The 23,650-nt window shown below is 44.1% G+C and overlaps 1 protein-coding gene across 10 annotated transcripts in view; it reads left to right on the forward strand.

Annotated features, from left to right (window-relative positions):
- The first annotated feature begins 598 nt into the window (after positions 1-598).
- Positions 599-23,650, forward strand: part of LOC132021748 (solute carrier family 23 member 2) — a 131,451-nt gene continuing 108,399 nt past the window's right edge. For 4 of the 10 annotated variants that reach the window (XM_059406578.1, XM_059406576.1, XM_059406580.1 and 1 more), the window contains exons 1-3: positions 599-688; positions 18,761-18,806; positions 19,111-19,212. The gene's annotated coding sequence lies outside the window, so the exon portion shown is untranslated. The remainder of the gene's footprint in view (positions 689-18,760; positions 18,807-19,110; positions 19,213-23,650) is intronic. The other 6 variants (XM_059406581.1, XM_059406583.1, XM_059406586.1 and 3 more) reach the window with 3 other exon arrangements.

Here is a 23,650-nt window from a genome sequence, read left to right on the forward strand (position 1 = left end):
ACAGGATCCCCGGGGCAGCGGAGTGTGAGAAACCCCGGGCTGTGTTACGGTGTCCGCATGATGTAAGGAGGCCCTCTCCTCCAGTAAGTTGAAAAACCTGACGGCCTAACCCGAGAAACGGTGAAATTGCCGTGAAACCTCCAGCCACCCCCCCCACCCCCAGCCCAATGCGCCGCGCCAATTGCACGATTATCTTCCCGCAGCGGTGACAGGGCTCAGTGTCAGGCAGGGTAAAAGGGGAGAGCCAGGAGGGGGAGCCTCCGGGCGGGCGCTCTGCCTTCCAGGTGGGCCCCAGGAGCAGGTGTGGCGGCAAGGCGCGAGGAGGGGGGCGACTTCCACGCAGGGGAGGGAGCTAAAGGGGACCTGGGGTGGGGGGCGCGCAGGGAACGCCGCGGGGGGCGGCTGGGGTGGGGGCCGGTTGCCCCGCCCGGGGTCCCGCGTGAGAGGGGGCACAGCCCCTCCCCTGGGGGGAGGGAGGCCGCCGGGCGGGGGGTCGGGGGCGGAGAGGGAGGTGGGTCCCGGGCCGGCGCGGGGGCGGGCGGCTCCACGGCTCCCCGCCCCCGGCCCGCCCCTCCGCGGCGCCATTTTGCAGGCGGCTGTCGCGGGGACCGGAGGCGGAGGCGGCGGCGGCTGGCACTGCGGCGCCGAGGCGCGGCGGCAGGACGGGAGACCAGCGAGCTGCAGCCAGGTGAGAGCCGGACCGCCGCGCCCCCGGCCCGGCCTGCGAGCCGCACCTGCCGGGCCGCGAGGTGCCCGCCGCACCCACGAGGCCGGCCTGGCACGGCCCCCGCGCGCTGTCACCGGCCCCGCGGCGCGGCCTGCGCCCCCCAAGCCCCGGCCGGTTCCCCGGGTCCCCGCACCCGCGGGCCAGGGTGGCCGCGGAGCCCGTGGATGCCCCGCAACCCCCCAGCCTCCGCCGCCCCACCCGGCCCGGTCTGGCCCCTGGTCGCTCACCCTGGCCGCCCCGGGAGACGCAGCGCGCTCGGGCCCTCAGGCCGCGCCGCGGGGAGGCAAGTGGGTCCCCCCGGGACCGGGCTGGCCGGCCGCCGCCGCCTCCTCCCGGGCCCTCGGCCCACGCGTCCTGGGGTCGCTCTCTCCTCGTCCCTCCCCGCGAGGTGCGCGCGGGCATCCCCGCGCCCCCCGGAATTCAGGGCCATCAAGAGGGCGGCGCGGGGGGGGGTGGTTTGCCTTGTACATTTTTTGCTTTCTTCTCTCCTACAAAGGCTGCGCCAAGTAATTTTAGAAGCTGCTGCTCCGACCCCAGGGCCTTTCTCTCAGGCCTGTTCCCCCGGGGGTCGCGAATTCCCGTTGTTGCTACCTTGCTGGAAGGAGAAATTGACGTTCTTGAGTGTAATTACTTCAAGGGCTCAGGATTTTCTCCTTCCTTTGACTCTGGATGTACCCTTGAGTGGGTAGCTGACAGGAACTCGGCCTACAGTCTGGGGGTTTTAAGCATGACTGATGAGAAATTCTTGATTGTCAGGGCAAAGGGTAAATGAGGGCAACTGCAGGTGGAAGAAAGTCACCCATAAGGGATTTCTAGGTCTGGGGTGTCAGCCGCGGCTGTTACTTTTATTCCTGCAATGCTGGAAGATGGGAGGGGGAAGATGCTGCCCCTGCTGACGTTTGGGTGTGCTGAGGAGGCCGGTGATGTGCGAGGACGTGGGACCGGGAGTCCCGAGGCAGTCTGGTTTGAGCTGTCATTAATTAGCCATGTGACTTCTCGCGGCCAGTTTTCTTCCTCTCTAAAGCCAGAGACCAGAATCAGGGGTAGCTGAAGCTTTTTTATTTTTATGTTTTTGTATTTGAATGCTGTTGGGCTGGGGCCTCACTCTTTCCAGTTGTCTGCACCTGCCTTTTTAGCTTAGCACATGACTTTTCCCTGAATAGCCCCGGAGGTGTTGGAAACGGGTGAGATTTATAAAGGGCCTTTCTGCTCAGACATTCTGAATTCTGTCCCGGGTTATGGTTGGCTGTCTCAGGATGACTTGTGAACCGGTCACTCGTAGTCTCTTTTCCCTTACCAGAATTTAATAGCTTTTGGGCACTAGCCTCTGAAATAGCTGGCAGTGGGTATGCAGTGGAAGGCCTCCTAGCACACCTGGTAGTTGAAAGGAGGTGAGCAGGTGTGTCTAGCCCAGCTACCTGTTTCACCTGACAGCCTGAGCGTGAGTTACCTGCTTTCTAGACCATTTCCTTTGTCAAAATGGCGACCGGCTTCTTTCTTTGAATTCCAGGGCATTTCTCTTGGGTTTTTTTTTTTTTTGTTTTTTTTTTTTGGTTTGGTTGGGGGAATGATTTTTTTTTTTTTTTTTTTTAAAGGAAAGGTATTTCAGGAACTTTCCATATTGACGTTTTTCCCCCCCCTTATTCACATGGTTGCATGGCAGTTGTATTTTCTGACTGGCAAAAGTTAATTAAGCTGAGTTTTAATGTTCCTTAGGATGTTTCAAAAATGCTTTTGAAAGTACTTGGGTAGAATATTGGAAAGGGTTTTGCTAGGTTTCATGCCAGCCACATTGCCTGTCGCATTTGTGCAGCAAAGCCTAGAGGTCTTAGTCCTTCCTGCAGGAGTTAGATCTCACAGGACCAAGCTCACATAGCCTTCCGTTAGTCCATCTGCTAATTTGGTGTCAGGTGCTATTGAACAAATAATTGTGGAATCACACTCAGTCTTCTGCCCTCAAGAAGGCCAAGGTCTGGGGTATTAGAAATCCCGAGTTGGCTATTGCCTTCCTTTGCAGTGTCTCTAAAGACAAACCTGGGATCCTCTTGGGGACTCCTTTCTGGCACCACTGGTACCTTGAGAAATTTTCCCATTTTGCTTAAGGGGACTAAAAGTCAGCATCATAATTTGCAATTACATAGTGCTTTGTACTTGTAAATGAAAGCTTTTTAAAAACTTATTTTTATTTAATCCTCTTAGGCTTTTTTTTAATTTAAACATTTTACAGTCCTTCCCTGACCTGTTTCTGGGCCTTGCCTATAAAACTCCCAACACACTAGTCTGTTCCCAATGCCAGATAAACTCATTAACTCATTTCTTACTCCCTGCTGTTCTTCCAGTTATTCTCTCCTCAGAGGGCTGCCGGTTTGGGCTTTTATTCTTTTGCTGGAGAACATTCCTGCTCCAGGTTATGCTGTGGCTGTACATTATTGACTTAGGATTTAAAGGAGCTCGGTGTGTGCTTTATGGAACTGTCTTCCTTTTCTCCCCAGCTTTACTTTTTCTAACCTGTTATTTTGTCACAGGTTCTATATTGACTGTCAAATCATGGAGGTTTGCTTGCAGCTTCTACTTTTCACAGGATTTGACATATTTAGTACATTTTAATTAATTTATTTTTTAAAAAGATTTTATTTATTTATTTGACAGATCACAAGTAGGCAGAGAGGCAGGCAGAGAGAGAGGAGGAAGCAGGCTCCCCGCTGAGCAGAGAGCCCCTATTTAGTACATTTATTGAGAACCTGCTGTGAGCCCGGCAGTGTTTTTGGTGCTCTGGTTGCTGCATGGAGATTCTCTGCCCTAATGGAGCTCACACTCTTGGTAAGGTGGCAGACAGAGATTTCATGCCCTGAAGAAGAATCTGGCAGGATTGAGGGTACTAAGTGTGGACATTGAAGCTGAAATTTTAGGAAGGATAGACAGGAAAGCCCTGAGTCATGTCTGAGTGAAGATGTGAAGGAAGTGAGTCATGTGGATATCTGAGGGCAGAACATTCCCAGTTGAGGAAGCAGCAGGTGCAAAGGCCCTGAGGCAGAAGGAGAGCATTTGGTTTTGCTGTCAAAGAGACAGTGGGAATTGAAACATGTAAGGCCATGTGACAGTAAGGCTTATGGGTTTTACTTTGATGGGAATGGGAGCTGATGGAAGGTTTTGAGTAGAGGGGACAGGGACTGACCTAGGTTTTAACAGGGATTTGCTGGTTATTACTGTTTGAGAATCAACTAGAAGCAGGGAGGGCGGGGCAGCACTGTGTCTTCCTGGGTGAGGGCTGAGGGTGGTGGTCAGACCAGGGTGATTCTGAGGGGATTCTGAGGTGGGGATGAGGAGATGCTGATGGACCAGATATGTGAGGGGAGGGTAGTGGTGTACCAAAGAGAGTTGAGGGCAGTGTCCAAGTTTCTGGCCTGTGCACTTAGAACGAAAGGAACCCAAGATGTCCAAGGTAACAAAGGGCATGGTGACCAACCTGACAAGCCCGAATGCAGTCAGAAAGGGAGGGAGTGGGTGTTTTGGGGGAGCTCCTCCTTCACGGAAATGTAAATCTTTTGGGGTACTTCTGTTGTCTGTAGTCTTAATTCTCTCCTCTGACCTCGGCAAGTCTCTGACCTCAGGTGTAGGTGGCTTCTAAGGCCCTCTGAGGATGTACTCTATGAAGGAGAGTTCCATCTACTCTCTATTCAATAGCACTTTCTTGTGCCCCTTCAGTGGGGTTGCATGTTATGCAGGCCTAGAATCTAAAGATAGCACAAAAAGCAAAGAGCTGGATTCATCAGAAATGACCTTTGAAAATTCCTATTTCCCAGGAAGTGTGGCAGGCATGAGCTGCACATACAGTTTGTACTGAGACATCTGAGTCTGTGAATGTGACAAACACAGGTGAGAACTGTGGCTAATTTCACAGTAGATAATATTTGGGACTTGGTGCAGTGTCCTCACTGCCGGCCACTGCTCAAAGGCTTTACGTCGCAGCCCCAGACCCTTCTGCTGGCCATCGTTTGATTGCAGTTCTTACTCACCATATCACCTCAGTGACGGGGGGTCCCAGTTGCCTTGGGCTGTTGCTCACCCGGCCGCCCCAGACCATGGCTTTCTCTAGTCACCGGTCAGGAAAGCCTTCATCCGCAGTTCTTTCCATAGGTTCTGCCCTCGGGTCTGTTGCACTGGGGTGCCTCTGAAGCCCGCTGGAGGCTCACCCTCCCGGCAGCCACCTCCCTCTCAGTTCACTGTGAACATGAGTCTTACAGTGTTGAGTCCCCCCATCTTCTAAGATGAATATGAGTGCGATTTAACAAAGCGCACTTCTTGTCTGGGAGCCTTCCCAGGCAATAGAAGGGACCCGAGATGGGCTCAGTGCTAAGCACTGGACATCAGTATGGTTAGGCAACTGGCAGGTAGAGGCGTCCTGGGCTGCATTTTATTGATGAAGAAATTGGAATTTGGTTAACTTACCTGAGTTAACTCTTCCTGGGTCTTGATTTCTCCTCTTCAGCTCCAGTAGTCCAGGGATAGAATGCTCTTCCCAGGTTTTGTCTGAAGCTCTGGGTTTGTAAGTCCCTGTTGGCCTAGAAGAGGGTAGAGAAGCTAGAGTTGGGTGCCAGGTGCTCTGCCAGCACCTCCTGTGATCACGAATGTCTTTTGATCATGGCAGCCCCGGTTGAAGGCCATTACTCTGGTTCCCACTTCACAGCTGAGGAGGCTGAGGTTGGGATCATTCTTGCTTTGTACCCTCCTTTTTCTCTTACTGGCCTGTTTTTCATTCCCAGCTATGGTGTTCCTCTGTGTACTCCAGCTTGGTCCTTGGCTCCTCCTTTTTTTTTTTTTTTTTTTTAAGTAATGTCTACACCCGGCACCCAACATGGGGCTTGAACCCACAACCCCGAGATGAAGAGTTGTACACTTCACTGACTAAGCCAGCCAGGCGCCCTGTGTCCTTTGTTCCTTCTGTTAGCTCTCCCTGGCATCTCCTGTAGGAGTCTTCCGCAACCCCCACCCCAATCTCAGCATATAGTCCTTTCTTTTACTTGGTCTCCCTTCAAGGTGGCATCCCTTTCCCACCAGCTTCATTTAATTAAACTTGCATTAGCATTTTCGTTCTGGACCATCCCTTTTTAGGAGGCCGTGGTGTTATGACTCTAGGGATGGTCTTCTCCACCCTTCTTCTGGTGGAGAGTCCTGCTGGAAATGCTGTTCTTCACATATTGCCACTGTAGTTGGGATTTCAGCCTCAAATTGGTTTGGCTCTCTTGTCCCCTCCGCAGTGCTGGCTGAAATCCTTTGCTGTCTCCAAAGGCAAATCCCCTGGCTTGGGGGGTGCAGTCTCTTCCTTGTCTGACGTGGTAGAACTCAAACTGGAGAGTTTCTCCTTCAGAAGGTCTGGGGTGGGGCCCAATAATTTGCATTTCGGATGCTGCCAATGAGAGAATCCTTGGCACCTGTTCTGGTAAATCGAGTTTTACTGAGGCACAGCCGTGTGCATTCAGGACACCCTATGACCTGCAGGCCTAAAATATTTGTTCTCTGGCCCTTTATACAAAGAGTTTGATTACCTCTGCTTCACAGTGGTATGGATGACCTCAGTGCTGAACATTTTCTGTTGAATTCATATTTTATCATTGAGAACTCTATATATTAAAGAGACTGATTCACAAATTATTCCTCAGAAGTATGATATGGGGGATATATGCATATTTTGAAGTGTTAGGGAGTATAACAAGCATGGCACTTTTAAGTCTTCTGTTTTATCTAAAAATAATGTGAGTTTTTTTATTCTATTCCAGAAACATCAGTGCTTGGTTTAATATGAAACATTTTTCCTCCTTAATCTTTGAGTAAAGTTGATGCTACTGGATATTTTTTTTTTTTTTAAAGATTTTATTTATTTATTTGACAGATAGAGATCACAAGTAGGCAGAGAGGCAGGCAGAGAGAGAGGGGGAGGCAGGCTCCCTGCTGAGCAGAGAGCCCGATGTGGGGCTCGATCCCAGGACCCTGGGATCACGACCTGAGCTGAAGGCAGAGGCTTTAACCCACTGAGCCACCCAGGCGCCCCTGGATATGTTATTTTAATCCTACTTTCACTCTGTTTGAGAAATAAGCCATTAAGATTTGCATTTTTTTGTCATAAGTTGCAAATATTTGTCTATGCTTTGAATTCAGATCTGTCAATCTTTTTCTTTCTCGTCCTCTCTGTATCCTAAGAATTTATTAATATTTTTTATATGTTTTTTCGTTCTTTTAAAAAAATATTTGGCTGTTATTTAATACTTGGAGTGTGGCGTGGAGTATGGATTTTTTTTCCTGTACATTTTTTCCAGCACCATTTGTTAATTCATCCTTGTCTTATTAAATTAAAATGACACCTTAATCATATGTTGAATCCTTAGATCTGTTGTGGGAATTGCTCTTTTATTCCATTTATCTGTCTGTTCCTTTGCCATGACCTTGCTATTTTCATCATTATAATCACTCTATAGTAGGCTTTACTCTCTGGTAGTGCCTATGCTCTGTTTTTGTTGTTGTTTTATCCCGTATTTTTCAGTTTAGGGTTTCAAAATAACTTATTGGGAAATCTCATTAAATGTATATAAATTTGGGGAGACTTGTCATCTTTATAATATTGAATTATTCTGTGATTATGAATCTTTGGGTTTATGCAATCTTTTATAGCTTTTGTTTTTTCCCTAATGTCTGCAGATTACTTGTTTCTTGCTCTTTATTTAAAAATATTTATTTAGAATGAGGTGATTTCCCCTTGCCCCTCCCTTCTTCCCAGTGGTAAAGAGCAAGAATAGAGAAAGAAACTGATTACATTCTATGTATCTTCCAACCAAGCACCTGTATTACTCAGGGTGGTTATGTTAGCCAAAATCGGTGTCCTAACAAAATAAAAAGTTACCCCCCCCGGGTGCCTGGGTGGCTCAGTGGGTTGGGCCGCTGCCTTCGGCTTGGGTCATGATCTCAGGGTCCTGGGATCGAGTCCCGCATCGGGCTCTCTGCTCAGCAGGGAGCCTGCTTCCCTCTCTCTCTCTCTCTCTCTCTCTCTGCCTGCCTCCATCTACTTGTGATTTCTCTCTGTCAAATAAATAAATAAAATCTTAAAAAAAAAAAAAAAGTTACCCCCCCAAACATTTACTTCTTTGAGAGAACACACAAGGTGGAGGGGGAGAGGGAGAGAGAATCTCAAACAGACACCCCGCTGAGCAGGGAACCCTATGTGGGGCTTGATCACAGGGCCCCAAGATCATGACCTGAGCAGAAGTCAGATGCTTAACCCACTAAGCCATGCAGGAGCCCCCATTTGCGGTCTTTTTCTTATACATTTCTTTTTTTTTTTTTTAAAGTAGGCTCTGTGCCCAGTGCAAGGCTTGGACTTGCTACCCCAAGATCAAGAGTTGCATGCTCTCCTGATCCGCTCATATGCCTCATACATTTCTTTTTCTTAATAAATTATAGAGTATTTATAGAACAGGTTTTAATGTGACAGTCCTTTTAGTTTTTACCGGAATGCATTATTGTATATAATCTTCAATGATATTAAAGAAGTGTCCTCTTCTCAAGGTCTGTTTCACTAAATTGCAGAATTCTATGTACATAATGTTTTTGACAAAGTTTGTCACCTTGACATTGACCCTGCAGTTTTCTGTACCACAAAAATCCTTGGTAGAGTCTGACCCTGTTATTGTGGTAATTCTCCACAAAGAAGTTCAGTTTCCCTGCTGATTTGAGGATGACCTCAAATTTCTTGCCAGGAGGAATTATAGGAGTTCTATCTTATCTTCAGGTTCATCCCAAGGGCTTCTATTTTCTGACCATGCTGTCGTATTGTGCAGCTGCTGGCGTCTTTTGTGTCCAGGTTTCTGGCCCACAGTCTTTGAAAATGTGCTCTTCCTCAGAGAAGTTTTTGTGGCTTCTTGTTTCCCTTCCTTTCTCTTTCATCCCTGTGAAGATGAACTGAATACTCTAGCAATCTCCATTTGCCTCCTCTGTTGAAGTTCTGCTTTTTGCACCTGCTTCCTGACCCCTGGTGTGAGTTCAGGCCCTGCCCTGTCCTGCAGCCTGTGGGTCCCTCCCCACACCCCATTTCAAGTGATGGGTTTGTGCCCTCACCTCTTGAGCTCCCTGTGGGATCTGCTGTGGGCTCCCCCACGGGGGGGTGGTGGTGCCCAGATGCTGCTCTGCTCCCCCTCAGAAGCCGTGGTGGAGGTAGATGGGGCAGGGAATCTTTTATTCCTTGGGCAGTAAAGGCAGATGGGGTCCAGCTCACTTGTCCTAGCCTTTAGTTCAGTGCCTGGGGCAATGCTCCAGAGTGGCTTCAAATTTTTTTCTCCCAATTTCTGTTTTCAACTCTTAACATCTCATACTTTCTTTCTTTCTTTTTTTTTTTTTGGAATAGGTGACAGGTGTCAGTCAACTCCTAAAATACATTTTCCAGACTTTGTTTTGACTGACTCCCTTTCATTGATAAGTATATACACATCAAGTGTGCCCGTGCGCATCTCAAGCAAGTTTCACAGAAACCATACCTAACTTCGTGTACTGTGGGTTCTGAAATCTTATACTCCTGTTTGATGAAAAAATCAGTTGTGATGCCCTGAACTGAGATTGAGATCTGGCCATGAAATCCATACATGACTCCGCCTGTGAGTTGGAAAGGTTATCTATCCATACTGTCCTCTGGTTAAGGAACTGCATGGGCTTCAGAAGGAACAATGGGGAAGGAGCTCGACACAGAATAACCTGCAAAAAAAAGAAAAGTTTCATTGAGTTGTTATTCCATAAACCCCACCTTTTTATTTATTTATTTATTTATTTATTTTAACCCCACCTTTTAAATTAAAAAAAAATTTTTTTTAAAAAGATTTTATTTCTTTGACAGAGAGATCACAAGTAGGCAGAGAGGCAGGCAGAGTTAGAGAGAGGGAAGCAGGCTCCCCGCCAAGCAGAGAGCCCGATGCAGGGCTCGATCCCAGGACCCCGGGACCACGACCCAAGCCTAAGGCAGAGGCTCAACCCACCGAGCCACCCAGGCGCCCCAAATTTTTTTAAAATTTTAAAAAAGATTTTATTTATCTATTTGACACAGAGAAAAATCACAAGTAGGCGGAGAGGCAGGCAGAGAGAGAGGGGAAGCAGGCTCCCCACTGAGCAGAGAGCCTGATGTGTAGGGCTCTATCCCAGGACACCGCCCCCCCCCTTCCCCGAGATCATGACCTAAACCAAAGGCAGAGGCCCAACCTTCTAAGCCACCCGGGTGCCCCTGAGCCCCACCTTTTTAAAGGGTGTGCTTCAGTTGTTTTAGTATGTTCACAGAGTTGTGGCCCCCACCACTATCTCCTCTCCACACCATTTTTGTGAGCCCAGACAGAAAACCCCGTACCTATCAGTGGTCGGTCCCCAGCCTTCCCTCCCCTTCCCTCCCCTCAGCCAGCCTCTGGCAACCACGCACCTGCACTGTTTCTGTGGATTTGCTTTATCTAGATATTTCCTGTAAGTGGAATCCTACCATATGTGCTCTTTTGTGATGGGCTTTTAGCCTGTTTTCATAATTTATCCACATGGTGGCAGGTGTCAGTGCTACATTATTAGTCAGTCGATGGACATTTGGGTGTTTCTCCATGGTGGCTTCTATGAGTTCTGCTTCCCTGCATGTTCCTGTGCATGGGTTAGTATGAGCATGTTTCCCTTCTTTTGGATAAATATCAAAGTGTGGGATTACTGGGTTATATGATAATTCTATGTTTAACACTTTTGGGAACTGCCAGACTTTTCCAGGGTAGTGGGTCGGCAAGATGACAGTTGTCCTCATCCTCAATGACCCTTGTTAGTGCCTGTTTGGTTGTAGCCATTCCAGTGGATATGAAGTGTTATCTCACTGTTGATTTCATTTGCATTTCCCTAATGACTAAAGAGGGGGAGAGCATCTTTTCATGTGCTTATTGGCCATTTATATAATGTCTCTGGAGAAATGTCTATTCAGATCCTTTTTAACTGGGTCATTGTCTTTTTATTGTTAATGTTTTATGTACTAGTTTCTTATCTATAAAAAGTTTATAAACTTTCCCCATTTTATGGGTTACCTTTTACTTTCTGATGTCCTTTTCAAACAAAAGTTGTTTTGTTTTAATTTTGATTTATTTTAGAAAGAGAGTGCAAGTGGGGTGAGGGGTAGAGGGAGAGAGTAAGAATCTCAAGTAGCCTCCCTGCTGAGTTTGGAGCCTGACATGGGGCTCAGATCTCACAACGCTGAGATCATGACCTGAGCCAAAATCAAGAGTTGGGTGCTTAGTCAACCAAGCCACCAGGCACCCAAAACATAAGTTTTTAATTCTGGGGGAAGTCTCATTTACCTATTTTGTTGTTGTTGTGCTTTTGATGTTTTATCTAACGAATCATTGCCTCACCCAAAGTCGCCAAGATTTGCCCCTATGTTTTTTTTAAGAGTTTAAAAAAAAAAATATATATATATAGTTTTAAGTAGTCTACCTGACTTGGGGCTCAAACTCATGAATGCTCCTCCAACCAATCCATCCACAGTGAGTTTTGTGATTTTTTTTTTTCTTAAGAGTTTTATAGTTTTATCTTTTAGATTTAGGTCTTTGATTGGTTTTGAGTTAATTTTTGTATATGGTATGAGGTAGGGGTCCAGCTTCATTCCTTTATGTGTGATTTCCGGTTCTCTCGGCACCGTTTGTTGAAGACTGTTCTTTCCTCATTGAATTGTCCTGGCACCCTTGTTGTAAATCACCTGATCATAAATGTTACAGTTTACTTCTGGATTCTCTCTTCTGTCCTGTAGATCTGTTTGTCCATCCTTATAGCAGGGTGTCATAATTACTGTAGATTTGTACTAAGTTTTGAAATTGGAAAACATGAGTCCTCCAGTTTTGTTCTTTCTCAAGATTGTTTTGTCTATTCTGGGTCCTTTGCATTTTTATTTGAATTTTAGGATCATTTTGTCGATTTTTGCCAGAAAGGCAGATGGGATTTTTGATAGTGATTGCATTGAATCTGTAGATCAGTCTCAATAGTATTGCCAAGAACTACATATTTTTAACTGAAAAATTTCACGAGATATTATCTATTTGCACTAGGAGCAATGCATTTTATGTTCTAGCTTATTCTAGCCCATTCCATTCTTTTTTTTTTTTTTTTTTTAGTTAAAATAATTGCTGGCCCCAGCTCCCTGAATTGATTCCTCTATTCATGTTCGTGGGTTGTTAATTTATTGTTTGTAAAACATGCCTTGGGTCAGTGGTCCTCAACCTTGACAACAAATTGGAATCATCTGGAGAACTAAGAAATGACAGCTGCCTGGTCTCATCTGAGAAGCTAAGGTACACTTGATCAGGAGTATAGCCTAACTGTTGGGGTTAAGAAAAAAAAAATTCCCAGGTGATTTCAGTGTGCAACCAGGGCTGGGAACTTTTGCTCTCAGTGAAGTCAAGTGCAGCTATTTGCCCCTTTGAGAGCCTCTGCCTAGTTGACTGAATGTACTGTGGGATGAAGAGTGCGTAATGTTAGCTGCAGAGCCTCATGCTAGAGAGGTCCGTGGGCTTTTTCTTCATTTAACCTGAGCACTGACATTGTTTTTCCAAGAGATAAAAGGCTTTAACTTTCTCCTGGGTGTGTGTAGTTGTCAGTGGTCTGTAGAGAGGGCAAGGATAGAGCAGTCCCTGGGGAGTGTCCTTTCTCAGGAATTTTTGTGTCTTGCTTTTTTGTGATAGGAAATGGACTGATTTGAGAAGAATATGCAGGAAATGCATGACTTTTTTAGGGATTGTTGTATAAAGAATCCTGAAACTATTGGTTAGTTATTATTGAAGTATATGAGGCTGTTGGTCAGAACTGATCAGAATTAAAGTCAGAATTACTGGAAAAATAGCTGAAAGTGAGTCCTGTCTCAGAATATTAAGGAATATTAAGACTGTGGTGGAAACACACAAAATAGCTTGTTTTACTCCATGAATATTTCTTTTCTCAATTTACTTGAAAGTAAAATTTTTTGTTTGTGCACCTGTACATATGCACATGTGTATATTCGTATTTTGAAATAGAGATACAGGGGCTTTTTAAACCATTTAAAAAAAAATTTAGCAATGTACTTTAGGCATATGACTAAATCATTAAATAGCCCTTTAAAACATGGCTTTTAACAGCTCATTTGTGCTGAATGCATCATGTTTTATTTGACAAATCCTTCTATTGTTGGGCATTTAGCTTATGAGCCGTTTTGTGCTGCGGTGAACACAACACAATAGTGAACAGCCTTGTATGGAAATCTGGGTGCATTTTTCAGATTATTTCTTTAGGCTGCTTTTTTGGAAAGGACATCATTTGCATTTTTAAGGCTTTGCTACATAACATATACAGTATACTTACTGTATCCAGGTTAACATACTGGGAATCATTGTTATGGTTAAGCTTTCCTCCCTCCTCCCTTTTTTAAAAACCAGTTTGGGCAAAGAATAGAATCATATTTATTTTGCTTTTCTTTGATAACTAGTGGGTTTGAACACTTTTGAGTTTTGGGGGCCGTTTATATTTTGTTTGGCTTATTTATTTCTTTTACCAATTTTTCTAGCTTTGTGTTCCATCTTTTTCCTGGTGATTTATAGCAGTTCTTTTTACAGCCAGGATATTAGCATTTTAGTAAATGTTACAAATATGTTTCCCAGTTTGTCTTGTTATTTTATGATGTATCCAGGAAGTGTTGTGTGGTTTTTTTGTTTTTTTTTTTAAGGTTTTATTTATTTATTTGACAGAGATCCCAAGTAAGCAGAGAGGCAGAGAGAGAGAGGAGGAAGCAGCCTCCCCACCAAGCAGAGAGAGCCGGATTCGGGGCTTGATCCCAGGACCCTGGGATCATGACCTAAGCGAAAGACAAAGGCTTTAACCCACTGAGCCACCCAGGCGCCCTCCAGGAAGTTTTATTTATAGATCATTTTTAGGGCTTTAGCTTTTTAAAAAAAAAAAGCCATTTTTCAGACTCTATGGTTTCAAACAAAGCATTTTTCTTAAAAATGAATAAAAATCTGTCAGAATGTGATTTTGCTTAAAAGGTTTTTTAGATTTCAAATCTGCTTGTCTTTCAAAGTATGATGGGAATAATCAGCTGAATTTTAAAAAGTTAGATATGAACTTGAAGATTTTTCACCATCCTGGTCCCAATAATTAGGAACTTTAAGTGGGAGCACCCGGAAGTTGGGTGCTGTTATTCTGAAGAACCAGAAAGGGGGGCTAGAGGTCATCGACAAGCTTTCCACTCCACTTTTAAATTTCGACAGTTGTGGTGTTTCGTACTTTTCTGTTTGGGCATGTATGGTGTCTCTTTGGGGTTGATGGAGTTCTTGAGCTTTCATTTCTTGTTTTTATGCCGGTACTATTAAAAAATGGAGACTTTTGTATCATACTTAAATAATAGCCTCTAGTAACTCTTTCTAATTATGTCCTTTAGGCTTTTTCCAAAATATGGACTTGCTGTGTATTCCAGGTCTCTGGAAACGCTTGTCCTAACTAGTTTTTAGTCTTTGTTAGTCTTGTTAACTCCTGAGGTCGTGGGCGGGATTTTAATAACACGTGCAGCACAGGACTCAGAGAAGGTGCTCTGGGCTCTCTCTGCCTATCCACACTATTCTCTTTCCCTTTCCACGGTTCCTAGTGGGAAATGAGACTGGTTTGGTATCTATTCTCTTGCTGCTTCTGGCTGGGTGTGAGACCCTGCTTTCCCTCTGTGCCCCTCCCTTCCTTGGCTGGTGAGTCTGTGGGTTTTCTAATCGATCCTTTGTGTTCATTCTGAGGATACTGAGGTACATCTGGGGAGAAGTGGCCTGTCTGAGACCTCCGCATGACCATCTTCAGGTCTTTCCTGGTTCTGAGTTCAAAATTCTGACCCTGAGTCACTTCAGTCTGATGACAGGGATTATCTAATTGTGATCATTCTTAGACACTGGAGAAGTTTTCAGGAGTTCTGGGGCTAGCAGGTTCCTGGGGGGATCTTGTCATCCCTCTTCACACACACTCCTGATTCTATTCCAGAATTATTCCTGTCTTCCATGGTAATGAGGCCGTGGAAATGGGTACAGGAGGGGGGAGCAATAGCAGGGGAGCCCCCTTGAGCTGTCAAGTCTGGGTGGGTCAAGGAGAAAGCACCCCACACCAGCAGGCAGAGAATGGGGCTGTTCAGAGAGAGATTGGGGCATTAGAGGATAAAGACACGTCCAGTCTGATGGGAAGCTTTTGGGGTTAGCTTTTCAGCTTAGTTGAACTTAGCTGTACTTGTTCACGTGCTAAGGCACAGTTTGTTAAGGAAAAATGGAATGGTTTGTGTTAGCTGAGCTTGACTTATTACCACTGATCATTGTCATTGGGCTGTTTTTTTTAATTTGGTCATTTTGCCAGGAGTATAAATCAGACATTACTCCTTAGATCTTTGGGTAATTAAGGAAGATTGGCAACCCTCCATTTTTCTTGAATTAAGTCATTATTATCCTATTTGTAATATGGGATTAAATGTGTTAAGCAAAGGAAAGGCATTTTTAATTTTTTTGAAAGACAGTTGCAACTTAAGCATGTGGGCAAAATTATTTTTATTGGCTTGTTTTGCATGTATATTTACGAGTTTTAAGCTTTTTTTTCTAATCACAAATGTAATACATGTTCATTAATAATGTAAAACAGACAAGCATAAAGAAATAGGACCCCACATACAATCTGACACTCAGGAAGGATCACTGTTAATATTTAGGTAAAGTATCTAGACTGCCTGTTTACCAAACAAACATAGTTTTTATATAAAAATGGGGAGGGTATTCTGCTTCTTCCCTCCCTCCCCCCACTTAGTAACAGAGCGGGACTGTTTTCCTGAATGGCTTTTGAAGTGTTTTATTGTAAAGCATTTTATTGTCATAATTTAGTTAGCCAGCCCTTAAATATTGAATATCGACTTATTCTATAACTAAAGTAAATAAAATTATACTCATCTAGTTATATTCCTAGAGCTATGATTTTATTGGATATGCATTTTTATTTTTTTAAAGAATTGATTTATTTGAGAGAATGGGGGAGGAGGGATGGGTAGGCTCATACCAGGAGGGGGAGGGGCAGAGGGAAAGGGAGAGAATCTCAAGCAGACTCCCTGCTGAGTGGGGATGTGACACTGGTCTCCATCCAGGAACTCTGAGATCATGACTGAAGTGGGAAGAGCCGTCTGCTTGACCAGCTAAGCTACCCAGGCGCTCCTGGATATGCATTTTTAAAGGGATGGATGTTAAACATTTAAAAGTTATTTTGACCAAAAACATATAGATGAAAATGAAGGTGAATATTGCTTTCATCTTGGAGTGAGGAGGGGCTTCCTAAGTACAAAAGTATTAGAAGCAATTGAAAAAGATGTGAGATTGGACTTAAGGGAGGTGAAAAAGCTGTTCTTTATTTCAAGTGATATAAACAAAAAAAAAAAAGCAGTCTTTGACTTTTTCTGGGGGAAAATGTTTGCAACATGACAAACAGTTAATGTCCATAATTTGTAAGGAGCTCTGACCAGGGAATAAGAAAAAAGTCAAACCTACTGAAAAAAATGGACAAAAGGCACTTTAACAGTTCATAAGAGAATTATAGACGCATGGATCAAAGAAATCAAGACTGAAACCAGATGTCATTATTCGCATGTCAAATATGCAAAAGTTAAAAAAAAAATCCAGGACTGGCAAGTGAATTTAACATACAGTTTTCTTCTCTTGTGCTTTCTTTGTTAGCTTGTCAGTTTTCCCAGAAGGAATTGGGAAGGTTTCCCATTTCCTATTTCGTTACCAGGAGGTTAGGATGTAACTGACCTATAAATTTGTCTTAAGCCTGGCATCTTTTTTTGGGGCACAATTCTTTGTTTTTGTAGTTTTCTCTATTTGTGTACTGTTACTTGTTCAGGATTTTAAAAAATTGTTTTAAAAAAGTTGCCCATTTTGCTTAAATTTTGGAGTACATTCATGTGCTTCTTTTAAGTCAGTTACAAAATACAAACTCAATGTAAGAGCATGAAGAGTAAGTAGTACGTAATATCTTGTGTTTTGCCCTCGTTTTCAGAAGATAGCCTTTGTCCTGTTCAACAAGTATTTTAAGTTTCATGGAAGAGGTTTGGTATTTGTTTTTTGATTTAGGAGTAGGTATTTTGTCCGCCTTTTTGGCATCTATGGAATTGACAAAATGATTTGGTTGCTCTGTTTCTGGTCTGAGAATGGTACTGGCCCCAGGGCTATGTCCTTCTTGCTTCTGAAGTATTAACATCCTTTTTTAAGGAAATGGTAAAATATAAAGATAACAGTTCTATATATATGTCTGTTACTCACCCCCCCCAAAATTTTGTGTGTGTGTGTTTTTTTCTCTGTGAAATCAAAACCTTGAAACTGTAGCACTTAGTACCTTTGCATATCCCAATTAAGAAACTAGAGAAGAGTTGTAAATATTTTTGTGTGCGTTCAGAGTGGCCTTTACAGGGGGAAAGTCAGGAGGAACGTTATTGAGCTGCAAGTGATGTTTCCTCTCAACTGCTCACAGGGGCCTTGGCTTTGATCTCAGCCTTGTAACCCTGTGTGCAAAGGGCAGGTCTTCACATTTCCAGAGTGTGGTGGCATACAAAGGGGAAGGGTGCTGGCTGGTGCTGGGACAGAAGTTCAAGGATGCACACTGATAACTCAGTCTTGCTTTTGTGGAGTGGCTCCTCCTGCTTAATTTTTCTCTCAAAAATACACTTGTATTTTTCCAGTATTAGAACTTCTGACCCGATTTCTGTGTTTTGGTGTCTGATAGTCTAGTGGAGTAGAAAGCCAGTCCTTCCAAACCCTGGATTTACTAATCAGCTTAAAAAAATACTTTCCAAAAACAAATCTTCGTAGGGTCATAGTACTTGCCCTTGTCCTTTGACGATTTTTCTCTGATTTGTAACTAAAGTGACATTTTGGTAATATGCAGCTTTGCCCTCATGGAAGCTTTTTTTCTTAATTAATATTTTTTAGCCTTTTAAAGGATTTATGAAAGAAGCATACACATGTTGGAAAATAATTCTAACTTGTCAGAATTGGATAAAGCAAATTGTAAAAGTCACATGGGCCTCTTTTACCTCCCTGCACTTCCTGGCAGTTTGCGCTTTATCCTTCCCAGCCCTTTCTTATGTCCACAAATGTGTTCGGTAAAATTATACTTTTAATAAAAATGGGATTATACTACACATACTGTGCAACTTGCATTTCTCAAAGGACAACATACATAATTTCAGTTTAACTGAAAATAAGCTATTCTTCAAAAGCGTTTCTTTAGTTACTTTTTTCCCTGGTATTTCCATTATTCCTCTTCTTGACATAATCTTCACTGATGGATGTTGCCTTGGTGCTTTTCTTCTGAATCTTTACATTTTTAATAAACATAGCTTAGAATGGATTTATGGTTATGCAGATTTTATTTTTGGAAATAAATTACCTTTCTCTTCTGCCCTGAATGTAGCGTTTTAGCAAGAGAAAAACCGTTTCTCCATTCATATTCTCATTATTTCAAACTGAGTAGTAATTTTTGTCCCCAAACAGCAAAAGACCAATGTTTAGTTTCTGAAATTTAAAAAAAAAAAAAATAGGATCCCTGGAGGCTTCCTGAAGGCTGGACTGATACAAGTGTGATGGCATGTGTATGCTTATTTGCCTCAAGGCCGTCAGTGATTGTGATGCTAACTCACTCCTGAACAAACAGTAGAAAAAGTTGCAGCATTAAAAAAATAAGTTTGCAGTGGAACTTTTCTTTTTTTTGGGGGTAAAGATTTTATTTATTTGACACAGATCACAAGCAGGCAGAGAGGCAGGCAGAGAGAGAGGGGGGGAAGCAGGCTCCCTGCTGAGCAGAGAGCCCGATGTGGGGCTCTTTCCCAGGACCCCAAGATCATGACCTGAGCCAAAGACAGACCGTCAACCCACTGAACAACCCAGGCGCCCCGGGAACTGTTTTCTAACAGGAAACTTGGTATCTGGCTAAACTCACCTGTGTTTTTCTTTACAGTGGTGGGCCAGACTCCTGACTGGTGTTCCAGAGACAGCTGCCCCAGGTCAGGCTCTGGGTTCGTTTTTATTGTGAAACATATGCACAGGTATAAGGGTATGTAAAACAATAAAATGAACATCTGTGTACCTATTGATAATCCAGCTTAATAAATAGAGTACGAGCCAGCTTTTTTTTTTTCTAGAAGCACCCTCACAATACATTTGTAAGAGGCTTTAAAAGAAGGTGATTTTTAAGTAATCACATCTTCTCTCTGTTTCACCACAAACAGCACTGGTGGGGTGTTGTGGTGCTGGCATTGAACACAGTGTAGAGTCATAAAGCCCAATCGTCATAATTTTGTCACATAGGAGCTCCAGGACCTTGACCAGGCTTCGCCCCTCTTGGTTTTCTTACTTGTGAAGTGTGGACCCAGTCATTTCCGAGGGCCGTTGCGAAAATAAAGTGCACAGGTATGATACGTTAACCTGAAAAATAAAAGTTATTTTATGGGTTTATTAACCGAGATTTGCAACTTTGGACATAAAAGCTATGGCCAACAAACAAAGGAGAAAAAGGTTACTTTATGGAGAATGAGGAAGTCCGAAATCCTTGGAAGAAAAGTAGGAGTTCAGGGTGATGTGAGGGTTTGTCTTTGGCTGAGTTGCAGGAGTGGTTAATTTCTTAGATGAGATACTATACATTTTCCCCTCTTCCGGCCTGTTATTGATGATTCTTTCCTCTTGAGATTCTTCTGTTAGGGTTGTAATTTACAATTCTTATAGTTGGCATTCAGTGATACTGGCTCCCCCTTCTAACTTCCTGACTCTATTTTAGTGAAGTTTCCCTTTATAAATTTTTGTATTTCCCCCTTTTGATTGAGATTTTTCTCCAAAAGCATTACTGATCAGTAGTCAGAGTCTTATAATTTAGTGGCTTTTGTCTCTCAGTGCTAGGATGGACCTTTCCTGTGTGTCATGTCCCACACTGGGAGAAAATTCTACAGATTGGAAATTCTACAGATTGAGGTCACTTTTGAGTAACAAGGAGGGGTGCAGGGAGAACTCTCTGGCATCTCCCATTTCTAGTGCATAGTTATCCAGATTGTAAGCGTTGGAGATTTTCTCTTTATTGGGTATGTTCATTAAAAAAAAAAAAAGATTTTATTTATTTATTTGACAGAGAGAAAGAGGAGCACAAGCGAGGGAAGCAGCAGGCAGAGGGAGAGGGAGAAGCAGGCTCATGGCCCAGCAGGGAGCCCAACGCAGGGCTCTATTCTGGGACTCTGGGATCATGAACTGAGCCAGAGGCAGACACTTAACAGACTCAGCCACCCTTGTGCCCATGGGTATGTCATTTTTATAAAAGTTTGACAGGCAACAAGTACAGAATCAAAAGTAACATGACAGTTCCAAATTCTGTGATGGTTCTTTTTTTTTTTTTTTTTTTTTTAAAGATTTTATTTATTTATTTGACAGAGAGAGATCACAAGTAGGCAGAGAGGCAGGCAGAGAGAGAAAGAGGAGGAAGCAGGCTTCCCGCTGAGCAGAGAGCCCGATGCGAGACTCGATCCCAGGACCCTGAGATCATGACCTGAGCCAAAGGCAGAGGCTTTAACCCACTGAGCCACCCAGGTGCCGCTCCCCCTCCTTTTTTAAAGATTTTATTTATTTGACAGAGATCACAAGTAGACAGAGAGGCAGGCAGAGAGAGGGAGAGGAGGAAGCAGGCTCCCCACCGAGCCAAGAGCCCAACTCAGGACCTGATCCTAGGACCCTGGAATCATGACCCAAGCTGAAGGCAGAGGCTTAACCCACTGAGCCACCCAGGCATCCTTGTGTGATGGTTCTAAACCAGAATCCTAGATCTGAAAGTAGCTATCTAGGGGCACGTGGGGGGCTCAGTTGGTGGAGCGTTCAACCCTTGATCTCTGGGTTGTGAGTTTGAGCCCCTTGCTGGGTGTGGAGATTACTCAAATAAAATCTTTGAAAGGAGCCAACTAAAAATATTCATTGGCACTGATTACAATTTAGGGGAGAAAATTCTCTCTATAGGAAGCAGACCCAGAGTTCATTACGCCTACTAGAAGTCATCCCTTTGAGCTCATCATGAAAACAGAATAATGAATATGACAGGAGCATTTTTAAGAATGAACTGAGTTCATTTGGGAAGGTACAGTGCAGGTATAAATATGAAGCAATAGCTGGTGGGCTTTTTGCGAAACAGCAAACCTCTGCAGATACTTTAAAACAGTATTGTTATCTTGAAAGAACTGTTCTAACCAAATGTAATAATACAGTAAAGTTGATAATTCAGAAACCATGAGTTTTGGATTAGAATCTAGACTCTGTTAATAGTCCAGATGAAAAAGAGACTTTGTGAATCCTGAACCTTCTAACAGGCCAGGGCTGGACATGTTGGGGGAAGCAGTCTCATCCAGATGTGTCTGCTTCAATTCTAGGAAATCATTACTTTCAGGTCAGCAGGCAGTGTGGAGGTCCAGTCAGGGTTTGCTGACTTTCGACAGGTTGTGTGAATGCAGCACGTCTGTTCCCTGGGGTTTGGCAGCACGTGGGTGGGTTAGCAGCACCTAGGAGGGGTCTTTCCAGGGAGGCTGAAGAGAGTCTTTCTGGAGGTCTTTTACTGTAGATGAAATTTCCAGGTGCAAGGTGTGATTCTGAAGTTTTCATCTCCAGAGTGTGTGGTGAAAACACGTCTCTACTAGCGCCTGGTTATTTTCAACAGGAGCTACGAGGCTTTTACACAGTTGAAGTGTATCTCTATCAACCATGGGTCAAAGGCGGCGGGGACGGAGTGTATCAGTCTTTCTCTGGTTATTTCAGAGGGTCAAAGTCTGAAGGGCTGGGTCTGAGTTAGCAAGGGCCAATGTCAGTGCTTTAGGCCCAGATAAGAGGGGAGGTCTCTGCCGATTTTGCCTGTTGAATCTTAATAGTGCCCTTAGCACATTGGACCAATCTGAGGGCAGAAGTGTCGTAAACCTGGCTGAGCGGCGCAGATTTGCTGAAACACCTGCCTGCCAAAATGGGTTCCTCCATCACTCTGAAGTTAAAGAGGAGTTCTCCACATGAGGATGATTTTTTTTCTAACAGAATTTTAGCTACAGAAACAGTAGTGGCCTCGGGTGCGAGAGACAGCAGTGGTCCAGGGAGAAAACATAAGAACCATGACTAAAACATATTTAAATCCGTGAGATGGGGGGTAGCTCTATGAAATCCATTTGCCAAACCTTGAATGGCCCCTTTGGTAATTTCAAGTGAGTGGTGTGAGTGAATTTTTTGCATTATGTTTTGGACACATGGGGCAGGTGAGGTAGGCACTTTTTGTGGCTTTATTTATATCTCCCCACTGTATTGGTTCATGAATTGGGCCAGATTATTTGGTCCAAACCACAGTTTATTTATTTATTTTTTTATCAAAGCAACAATGATTAGATTCCCAGTATTGTTTTTCCTATTCTGGGGGCCAGTTGTCAGGTGTCTCTGGTCAGTTTTTCAAAAGCCTCATTTGGGAGAATATCTCATTGGACTGTGAAGGAGGTTTGGCTCTTGATTTCTTTGAGAGCAGTGTTTTGGTGGCAGTATCGTGGGGTGGTTTCCTTCGGCCTCCAAAGAGTTGAATCTGGAATGCCCAGGAAATTCAGTAAAAGAGCAGCTGGCAAAAGTAGGGCATTTAATGAATTTTAACCCTAGGAGCCATTTTTAATCTTATCCTCCTTGGACATAAGGGTACCACATTGTTGGCGTAACATTCCAGAGTGCTGAGCTACCTGAAGGCAGACCAGCTGTGGGTATAAATGTTTGTGGTTTGATCTATGGCCAAGGTACAAGCTTGCCTGAGAGCGTGAAACTCAGCCTGTGGGGCTCAAGTAGCTAAAGGTAGAAGTGCTGCCTCGGTCCCTTCCAGAGGGGCCACACTAGCATTCCCAGCATGGTACTTGTCATTCTCATCCTCTAAACCAGCACCATTGGTAAAACATGAAAAATCCGCCTTGGTTAGAGGAGTTTGCTAGGAATTGTCACAGGAAGTCCAGAGGTGATCTGTCGGTCTCAGGCATTTGTGAGGGGTCTCCTCCGTGAAGGAGGAGAGGAGAATAGCAGGCTTAATTATGGTTATGGCAGTGAGAAGGAGTTCCGTGACGAGCAGGTAGCAGGGGGATCCCCTAGGAGGTGAGGCGGCTGACTAAGCCCCTGAGTGTGGTGAGATTTTAGGGGGGTTTCTGCAGGCAGCACAAGCTTGGTTAGAGGGAATCCTGAGACTCTTTCTTCACGGGCCTGAACCAGAAGGGCAGTGACAGGAATGGTTCTGAGGTGGGGGCTGAAGGGACATCCCTGGGCACAGGTTCCAGTGTTTGGCTCTCCTATCCTGTAGGTTAGTGATGGTCCCCCATATTTTTGGGTAAGTACTCCAGGCATTTTCTTTCTTCTCACACACAATGAGGAAGGGGGAAGTTGATCATTAGGATGTCGAGGGCAGGAGGCTTTATTAGGCGTTTCTTTAAAGTCTCCAAAGCTAGGTCTTCTCGATCTTTCTGAATGACAGGGTCAGGTTTGTCATTTTTCAAGTAAAGCATACAATGGTTGAGCTGTAAGAGAGAAGTTTGGAATCTCAGTTTTGACAGTAGACAGCCAGCCCCCAAATACTTTGTAATTGGCACTTAGTTTAGGTTTTGGGTGCTGTGAAACCAGCCTGAGTCTAAATGTAGTCCTTGTTCTGAGATCAGGTGCCCTAAGATGAACCTGAGTTGTTGCAAGCTGCAATTTGTCTTTGAAGACTTTATGTTTTGTTTTGTTTTTAAAGGATTTTATTAATTTATTTGACAGAGAAAGACATCGAGAGAGGGAACACAGCAGGGAGAGTGGGAGAGGGAGATGGAGAAGCAGGCTGCTCGCC

Source organism: Mustela nigripes, chromosome 7 (assembly GCF_022355385.1).
Source record: "Mustela nigripes isolate SB6536 chromosome 7, MUSNIG.SB6536, whole genome shotgun sequence".
Classification (NCBI taxonomy): Eukaryota; Metazoa; Chordata; class Mammalia; order Carnivora; family Mustelidae; genus Mustela; species Mustela nigripes.